Below are 10155 nucleotides of genomic sequence, written 5' to 3'. Positions count from 1 at the left end.
CAACCATTTTATTTTCATGCCATCCCTGCATGCGGGTCGCTATCCCTGGAGCCTGGCGCCCGGTGCCCGGCCTCAGAATGTCATGGATGCTCGGTGGAATTTCCTTTCCTTTGAGAACTGTTTGGTGGCAGGGGGAATCCCCTGGCCGTAGCAGTGGCAGAAACGGGCATCTCAATAGAAATGACAAAAACCCAAAAAATTATTTGTTGATCGGGGGAAAAACAAACCCAACAACCCACAACCCATAGAAAGGCGGAGGCTCCCGTTGCATGCACAGCACTGCCAGAAATGCTAATCCACATCTTTGGCACCGCTCAGCAGCACTGACTGAGGAGGCAGCCAAGGGGGGAATTGGAGGGATCCCTAAGAGGGGCTCAGGGGCTTCTTTACAGGGGACGTGTCTGGAAATGGCAGCCCTGATCTCTGACCCTCAGACAGGCTGGGCTAGAGAAGAGGTGCCCCTGTGTTTGGCACAGGGATGGAGAGTGAGGTTAATTGTAGGGACTCTCCCCCTGCAGAATGAATGGTATGTCTCTCAGGCAGGCAGCTAGCAGGCTCCTGGTACCCCAATGCATTGTGAGTGCAGTCCAGCAGACAAGGAGATGTCTTAGTGGCTGTGCTGGACCAGGGATTTTCCTTGGGTTTCCTGCAGCTCCCAGCTCCCTGGGCAGCAGCTGGCTTCTGCATTTCACCCCCTTATGGTTCAGCAGCAGGAGCAGCCCCTCTATTTCTGCCCACTGCGTTTGGTAAGTGTTGGGGCTCTGGTCTGCCCTGGCTGGGGAGCTGCTGAGATTAAGGGAGAATGAGGAAGGGGAGGAGTATTGAGGGGTGGGATAGGCATTGTTCCAGGCTGTCATAGGGTGCCCCGGTCAATTTCCCACACAGGGAAGGGAGGTCTTTGCACCATAAAGGGGCTTGTAGGCAGCATGCTGCCGGCTTGGGGAATAAAGGCAAAAGAGGATGAAGAAACAGAGGGAGACAGATGTCAGGACATGGCTGACTCCAGATGGATGGTGGCAGGGTTGGGGTAAGACATGTGTTTAGAATGCAGGAAAATCAAACTTTCCAGTGGGTTAAAATCACAGAGGGCTGATGATGCTTCCATCTTTGTGAGTATGTAGGACTGATGCCCAGACACTACGTTCACCCAGGGGTTACAAATACCCCGGACCCAGGGAGAGGTAATTAATAATTGTCAGGGAGTAAAGGGTCACAAATGCAAAACTGCTCCAGGGAAATGGCTGGTATTTCTTGTAATCTCTAATCAGCGGCAGCAAGTGTTGGACAGACCCAGGGCATGCCAGCGTAATGGCCGGGAGTTTTCTGTTTGGTAGCTGAATAATCCCTGGTTTCTCATGTCTGTGCTGCTGTTTTTGTGATTATTACACCTGGCTTGAGAGGCGGCTCCAGAAGTGTGGTCACAGCTTGCAGTGTAATGAGTCCTAGCAAGTCTTGCCTTTAACAGCAGGTCAGGACGTGAGGATGAGTTAAACTGGGAGATCTGGTGTCAGGGAGCTGAGAACAGGCTGAGTGGTTCCTTTCGACACACAAATATACTGTCTGTGATTAAAAAGAATTACAGATAAACAACTAACCCCTCAAACACTAAACATTCACTCCAGATCCCTATCACCCCAACCCCCCATCTCTATTACCCAAGGTACCTACAACTCCCACCCATGGTCCCTATACCCCCCCAGTCCTAGTTCTTCACTACCCCAGAAATCACACCCTATCACCCAAGGTGAGATATTTCCCGCCCATGAACCCATATCCGTCCTATCCTAGTTCCCCATCACCCCAAAAACCACACTCCTGTCACCAAAGGACCCATCATTCCCAACCCTGGTCCCCATCACCCCCAAACCCACACCCCTATCACCCAAGGCCCCATGACCCCCATCCCAAATTCCCATACTCACCCCATCCTTGTTCCCCATCACCCTCATCACCTAAGGGTCCAAGACTTCCACACTAGGTCCCCCTCACCTTACCCCCACTGCAGGTCACCATGCCCACCCTCTATTAGCTCCCCATCACTCCCATACCTCTATTGCCCCCATGACTCCCAGCCCCAGAGTCCTCACCCCAGGTCCACCCTAGCCTTTCTGTCCCAGGCTTCCAGAAGGAAAACAGATGTCAACATCTGTGTGAACAGAAATGGCTCCAACGGTGCTGAGCTGTGTGTTGTGATGAGAGCTTGAATTCAGGGGGCTTTCTGGGCTCCCCCAGATCTCCTAGCTACAAAGCAGCACTGGGGTATGTGGTTCCTATAGCTACGCCCTGCCCGTTGGTAAATGGCACGAGTATGCCTGGCTTCTTGCCTTTCCTCACAGGTGCTCTGGGAGATGTGTGTGGAGGATGAGGCTACACAGAAATGATCAATCCCTTTCCAAATGCTCACGATTCACCAGGGCAACGGCCTCTCTGCTGCCCTTGCCACTGGATTTTATCAGGTTTGCCCTGGAATACCCTGGCTCCAAGCCCCTGGCACCCAGGCCCAGGCGGTGCCCTCTGGCCACATGGAAATCTTCCAGACAGAAAGGCAAAGCAAAGAGGTCCAGTGTGGGGGGTTCCCCTTGGGGGAGGTGGTTGCCTTGTTCCCTCTCATCCTCCAAGGAGTAGGCAGGGGGTGTGACCGTGTGAACCTAGTGTGGCTGTAAGGGCACAGAGCTGGGATATTCACGCAGCTGCACGGAGCCCCTGCATTGCTTCCCAGGACCTGCCTTCCCCTGCCAGTGCTGCTCTCCTGGGCTGCCCCGAACCCTCCAGCGCAGAGGGGGAAGTGCTTGGTTTAACACCCATGGGGCCAGCCTGACCTTACATGTGGACATGCCCGGAGGTTTCTGGGGGCTTGTGTGATATTAGATGGAGAATGGCCATGCCCCACAGCTCTGCCCCATGGCTCTGCCTTGCGCCACCTCCCCCAGCCACCGAGCTCCAAACATAAGGAAGGGCCTTTCAGAGAGCTGGGGGTGGGGTGGGGATTGCTCTTAGGCTCAGCCCTTCCCTTACCTGCCAGTCGAAAAGTTCCATGATTTCCTCATCCCCTGCTGGATTTTCCAAAGGCCACGTTCAGGCCCACGGTTTGAAGCTGAAGGACACAGTGATATGCAGGAATCTCTTCCATCAGCCGCTGAAATGCAGCTATCACTGGGGTGGAGTGCGACGGCTGTTGAACAGCAGTTTAGGTCAGGAAGGGGCGATGAAACCCAGGAAGGCTTGGTATAAATGATGGGAGTGATGCAGGGGAAGAGATGGGGTCATTACCCCACCCAGCAGGAAAACTCACGCATGGCCAGTGCTATTTCTGCAGCCATAAAAGCCCCGTCTCCCCACAACCTCCACCCAGCCAGTCCGGCTGATAAGCTGGGAGCCACAGCTGCCGTTAAATGCAAGTGCCCCACGCAGCCCTACGGTCTTGCTCTACTGCTAACTTGGTCTCGCACTTGCCGATGTCCCTGGAGGCAGATGGCGAAAGGTGTGTGTGGCAGAGGGATAAGGAGGGTGTGGAGAAGCCTGGTGAGACTCTGGGGGCAGGAGCAGGAGATGGGAGGCCGAGGAGGATGTGAGGTGGCAGCAGCAGTCTGAGCTGTTTTCTTCAAGCCTCTGCCTTTAACTTCATAGCCTCCTGCTATGTGCCAGGGCAGGCACTGAATGAGATAAGGGGTGGGCCTCGAGGTGTCTTGTCCCGGTGCTCAGGGCTGTTCCTAACTAAGACCTGTCCACTGGGGATGGAATTCAAAGCTCAGCTGTTCAGGTGCATTTCCTCCTTGGCTGGCAGCTTTCACAAGCCCCGATGGGCCAGATGCTGCTGTCAGTTACGCTGGCTCTATGCCAGCATCACAGAGCAGTTTGGCCCTTAATTTCAGATCTCCCACGAGCATGCAAAATGCTGCTAACTTGGATCCACTTACACTCTCTTGGAATTGGGCTCTGTGACTCTGTCTGGGCTGAGGCTGGGACATTAGCTGGAGAGGGACAGAGGGTAATGTTTTTTGGGAGGGCAAGGGCTCTGATCGCTCCAGGAGAGGAGTCCAGAATCTAGACCTGCTGTGTGACCACAGCCGGTATGCCCGGGAAGAGCCATTCAGAGCTGATGAATCACCTAGTGCTCGGGTCCCACCAGCAAACGGCATGGGCGGGAGCAGGGGAGTGTGGAAATAATTGAGAAGAGGATGGGAGGCTGTCCTCCCTATTTGATGCTGTACGCTTGACGTTCAATTGCTGCTGAAATTCTCCTGCCAGGACCAAACTCGTAAAAAATACTCGCTGCTTCTGAGCAGCTCCAAGCTAGGATCCAAGCGTCCTGATTCCCCTGCTCTGCCCTCTAAAGCCCTGCGCCTCCTGGAGCACCTTGATCTAGCCTGCCTTAGTCCCCTGACAGGTGCCACAGGCTCCTTCTTTGGGTCCTGGCTTTGTTTAATCAATGGCTTGGGTCCCAGAATGTGCAAGTGCGGCCTCTGAGCCAGGGAGCTGCAATCATGGCTTTATTCTCTTCTCTGGGGTTTCTGTTGGGCCAGCGGAGCCTTGCCAAATAGCAGGGGAGGCTCTGTAATATCTGCCTGGAGGGGATGGCTCATGTGTCAGGGAATCCCGGAGATGCTCACAGTCTTTGAGTGGGCGGAAACAGCTGGAGGCACAGACAGGCCTGGGCAGGCGGGTCATTCCCTCCCATGGAGAGCAAGACACACGCTAAGACCTTGGAAAATTTCCACCCTCCTTTCTGGAAGGGAAGCGGTCACATCGGTCACATCGCACAGGAGAGAATCTGCTAAGTGCAAAGGGCCCAGGAGGGGGAATGATGACAAACAGCAGCAGCTCTGATTCTGAGGAGAGACTCCCAGGGGAGTCCCTGAGACACCAGCGATAGGCACGTGGCCCAGGAAGCCATCCACTGGCTCCCTTCCCCAAAGGAATTAGCTGGGTGTTTGCATCTGTTCAGCCACAGAGGCAAACTGAGTCGCTTCCCCTCTGACATCTGGGGTTTTCATTTCCTGGCGGGCGTTTGTGACTCTGAATGGAGGTTCTGAGGAGGCCGGCACCAGGCGAGAGAGGGGATCGTTACTGGGTGGAAGTAGCAGAGGTGGAAGAGGACGAGATTGGCTGTGAGGGGAGGCCTGGGAAGGAAGTATTGCTTATTGGATCGGAAGCGGTTGGTTCTACGTGAGAGGACCTGGGAGGCTGGTTCTTTGGGGAGTGGGGCTGGACAGGAGTGGGTATTGGGAGGAGGTGTGTCTCTGGGAGGTGGAGCCAGAGGTGAGAGGTTAAGTGACTTGCCCAAGGTCCCACAGGGAGTCTGTGGCTGAGTCGGGGCCAGACCCTGATGCCCAGGCCTGTGCGCTAACTGGAGATGCCTCTTCTTGTGCACACTGGTCCTGCCTCCCTTGTCTCAGATCACCAGACTTAAGCGCAGGAGACACGCGGCTGAGAGGAATTCATCAGTGGCGCCTCTCTGTGTCACCCTCAGGGCTTCATGCTGCACGCAGTAACTGTCCTAGCCAAGGACAGCCAGCCAGAGCCCTCTCCAGAGCTCATAGTGCTGCTCCTGAACGAGCCAGGAGGGGCTCCCGGGGACGGCCTGTCTCTTGCAGATGGGTGGGGGGCCTGCTACCTCTGTAGGCAGCTCTCTGCATTTATTGCAAAATCCGTGCACTCAAAACAGGTCACCGCTTGCCTGAGTTGCAGCCCAAAAGCCAGCTCCCTGCCCTATAGATCAATGGTTCTCAGCCAGGGGGCCGGGGCCCCATGGGAGTCCTGAGCAGGTTTCACGGGGGCCGCCAAGCAGTGTCAGCATTAGATTTGCTGGGGTCCAGGGCAGAAAGCTGAAGCCTGACCACATGCAGCTGAAGCCCGGGGCCCTGAGCCCCACCACCCGGGGCTGAAGTCAAAGCCTGAGCAATGTGGTTTCATGGGAGCACCTGTGATGTGGGGCCCCAGGTGACTGTCCGGCTTGCTGCCCCCTAACTCTGGCCCTGGCTTTTATATGCAGAAACCAAGTTATTGTGGCACAGGTGGGCCGTGGAGTTTTTATAGCATGTTAGGGGGCCTCAGAAAGAAACCGGTTGAGAACCTCTGCTATAGATGACTCCAGCTCCACTGTGGGCCTAGGCAGGAAATCTATAGGGTGACCAGATAGCAAATCACACTAGCAACCTGCCTCCTTTTGACCTTTGTCCTTTCCAGGAGCAATGTCTTTCCCAGCCCCCTGATAACAGAATACATCCAGCCCCCCATCTCTGTCAGTAGCACATTTCTGGCTGATACCGCGGCATAATGGATCCCCTGCTCAGAAGCCTGGACCCGGGAGGAAGGGTGTGGCAAACCCAGGGTGTGGATCATACACACAGGGCACAGCACAGCATGGGGCTTGGCAGTGTTTGCAGTAGAAGATCGATCACCCCCTAATGCTGATTAATTAGGACTTCTGGGCCCTGCAGAAGTGTACTAGATGCTTTACAGGGCCGATCCACAAAGGTATTTAGGCCCCTAACTCCCCTTGGTTTCAAATCCCTCAGGACCTTTGTGGATCTGGGCCTCCTGGGTCCCGGCGGGCCTTGCTGGGCAGTGAGGAAGTGGCAGCTAGTGCAGGGAAGCCTGGCAGTAAATCCAGGTGTTGTGCTGCGCGTTGGCCAGTAGGAGCCTGGCTTTGAGTCCCAGCCGAGGGGAGCGACCCCCAGCATGTTTACTGCTAATGGGCTGCACTGCGCTGTTGGTGGAGACGCAGGAGTGATTCCTGGTGCCCAGGGTGGCAGGGCCTGGGGGGCTGCAGAAGGCCACGGATCCTGGAGTGAGGGGTGGGCAGACTGTGGAGGAGGCCTTGTGCCAGCTGTTTAAGGAGTCTGGCCTGTGCAGCTAGTGGGGGGGCGAGGGGTTGTGTGACCCTGGACAATGACTGGGGCAGTAAAGCCAGAGCCTGGTGGAACTGGCAGATCCTTGGACCTGGAACCTCCCCTTCACGGATCCTCGGAGTGATCCAGGCCCATCCGGCATACAGTTGAGTCCATTTGGTAGCTGCTGCGTTCAGTTCCCGAGCTCCTCTCCTGGCGTTGGGAGCTGGGTCAGCCCTGGCAGCAGCCCTGAGCTGAGATGGAGACTCAGGACCAGGCTGGTGGTTGGGATGCCAGGCATCCTCCTCGGTCCCCAGGGCATCGTGAGCAGACCACAGCCCTCTCGCAGGAGAGGAGGGCTTTCCTGGAGATGTAATCCACTGGCCGCGCTGTGTATCTGCCACACAGTGCTGTCCCCGACGGGGATGGTGCAGCAGTCGAGCCAGCAGAGTCTCAGGGAGCGGAATCTGTCGAGAATAAAATCAGGCCACAAAACTAGCTCCAAGCAACTGAGCTAAAAGGACTGTGGCAACCAGTTCAAAGAGGTGTCAACATCAAAGCTGGGCAGTGCAGCCTAGTAGGAGGAACTGGAGGTGAGGAGTGCAGGCACTAGATCCCTGTGTGACTGGAGGGGGAGGGGGTCTCATGGCTTCAAGTCTTCTCATGACTCTGCCATAGATTTCCTCTGCGACCATGGCTGAGAAGCCCTGAGGGCTGTAGTGCGTTAGGAGGCGCCGGCTGGAGGAGTTTGACACCCAGATGCCGTGTTCAGGATTTGTGGAGCCCTTGTGCCAGCATGGCATTCCCCGCTCAGCACTGCGGGATGAGTGCTCCTCAGCCTTGCATACGGCGGCCAGCGGGGTCTGAACCGTGCCAAGTCTGTGACTGTGGCACCAGCTTCTGGGTTTTCCCCCAACCATTTCCTAGCTCTCCGGTGCTCAGGCAAGGGCTGCTCGGCACAGGCTCCAGACTGAGCCCTGCAGGCTAGAGGAAAGCGGCAGTCTCCAGCCGTGGGCCACACCCAAGGGCACTCAGCCTTCTGCAGCTGCCGAAGAGCTGCTTTGGCAGCAGGGGTGGCTCCAGGCCCCAGCACACCAAGCCCGTGCTTTGGGCGGCAAGCCACTGGGGGCGCTCTGCCGGTCACCGCGAGGGCGGCAGGCAGGCTGCCATTGGCGGCTTGCCTGCGGAGAGGCCGCTGGTCCCACAGTTTCCTGCCTGCGGGAGCTCCATGGAAGCCGCGGGACCAGCAGACCCTCCGCAGGCAAGCTGCCGAAGGCAGCCTGCCTGCCGTGCTTGGGGCAGCAAAATGCCTAGAGCCGCCCCTGTTTGGCAGGAAGGGAGCCTGAAGCCAGTCGACACCGAAGCAGATTTAGAAAATGAAAATGTGGGTGACACGTGTATTACATAAAAGAATCGTTTGTGCAGTCATCAAAGCAGCTAATAAAGGTTACAGTAGGAGCTGTGTTACTTAGGGCTAAAACACCATAATTATCTGCTATTAGATCAGCTGCCTTGCAACTGAAACACTGCATAAGAGAAGTTTCTATTTACCTTCAGGGGCTATCAGAGCAAATCTAGATTTCACCTGTGTGTGTGTCACACTGTCTGAGTGTGTGGAGGGGTCTCACATCTCTGTGTATGTGTGTGTCTGTGTCTGTCTCTGTCTCCCCCCACATCCCCCATTACCTAGGGTCAGAATCCAAGGGCAGTAATGAAAGTTGACAGCAAACAAAAATTACCCAAGAAGCATATAATAGTGATTCTCAGTCCAGATAAGGGGGGAACTCATCCCTGCTGCCAGCCATCGAGGCCAGGGGGAGCTGTAGCTGGTTACCCTCAGCTGACTTTGGGCCTCGGGGCTCATTACTGTGATTGCAAAAAGAACGAGGAGTTCTTGTTGCACCTTAGAGACTAACAAATTTATCTGGGCATAAGCTTTCATGGGCTAAAGCCCACTTCATCGGATGCATGCAGTGGAAAATACAGTAGGAAGATATATATATATATACACACACACAGAGAACATGAAAAAATGGGTGTTGCCATACCAACTCTAATGAGACTAATTGATTAAAGTACTCCTCATTCTTTTTGCTGATACAGACTAACACGGCTACCACACTGATACTGTGATTGTGTAGATCTCTTAGGCGATCAGCAAGCAGGACAGAGAGAGGAGAAGTGAAGGGGAAGAGAGAGGCAGGGAATGGGAGGGATCCAGCTGTGAGGGGAGAGAGCAAAGGGGCTGAGTCTGACATCTCATCTACCCTATGCTAGTGGGAGAACTTGGGACAGGTTAGGAGAACATGGGCCCCTAAACAGGTGTGTTCAGGGTCACACCCCTATATGGGGCATTGCAGATGGACAGCCATGGCTCCTTGGATATATTCATTCCCTACATGTAATGTTATTCTGCACTGTTAAACATTTGCTTTGTTCCACCCCAGAAGTGTCTGCATTTCAGAGACAGGGGAAGCGATTTTCTGTATCTACAGCATACTATTTAGAAAATGCTTTGGGCTCCTTCAGGACTGGACAGTGCTATAGAAATGTGAGTTTCTATTCTACAGAGGGGAGAACGTTTATAAAGCTCCCATCTCCTCTCTAACATCCATCCATCCCCAGCAGCATCAGTGGGGCAGTGGGCGGCCCAGATACTGCAGAGGCTGTCGGAGATGGTGGCACATGAACAGGACACTTGGTGTCAGCTTGCTCAGCTCTTACAGGCTGGCCTGTGAGTGCACGTCCTATGGGGGAGGGGGCCAGATGCTGAGGCCTGTTTGGGGACTGTGGCTTATGGATAAATGCCACCTCTGAGGTACAACCCCCCCCCAGCTACTTCAGAAAAGGGACCATTCTGGAAAGCCTGGATGGGTGGCAAACCTAATGAGCATGACAGCTGGAGAGAAAGCAGGCCACGTGCGGCTATTAGGACATATGGGATTTCCTGGGACTCCATGATCTTCCTTGGGGCAGTAGAAGGGAAGCGACACGTGAAAGCACACGCCCACTGTGTGCACGTGCACACACTCACTGTTTAACTTGGGAAGGGGTTCCTGCCTGGCAGATAGATGTGTTCCATGCCCTGAGGCGGGGGGGGCTGGAAGTCACCCCACAGATCACAAGTTTTGCTAGGCTGCCCCAGCCTTCCGTGTCTCATTATAGCAAGAGGCAGGCCATGGAGAAGAGATGCCAAGAGGGATTTGGCCCTGGGAGAGCAAGGTGGGCTGGCTAGAAATAGGGAGCCCTCTGGGACTACATGCAAATGCAGTTGTCCCCCCACCCCACCCCCACCCCCAGCCAAAAATCTCCCAGAGGCCTATTT

General features: G+C 55.1%; 1 long non-coding RNA gene across 1 annotated transcript in view; it reads left to right on the top strand.

Moving 5' to 3' along the window:
• Positions 1-599: 599 nt before the first annotated feature.
• LOC116837650 (uncharacterized) overlaps positions 600-10155 on the top strand; it is a 62418-nt gene continuing 52862 nt past the window's right edge. Inside the window, exon 1 of the long non-coding RNA XR_004376740.2 lies at positions 600-746. This is a non-coding gene — a long non-coding RNA (uncharacterized LOC116837650). The remainder of the gene's footprint in view (positions 747-10155) is intronic.

This window comes from Chelonoidis abingdonii, chromosome 25 (genome assembly GCF_003597395.2).
Source record: "Chelonoidis abingdonii isolate Lonesome George chromosome 25, CheloAbing_2.0, whole genome shotgun sequence".
Classification (NCBI taxonomy): Eukaryota; Metazoa; Chordata; order Testudines; family Testudinidae; genus Chelonoidis; species Chelonoidis abingdonii.
This window is presented reverse-complemented; position numbering and strand designations above follow the sequence as displayed.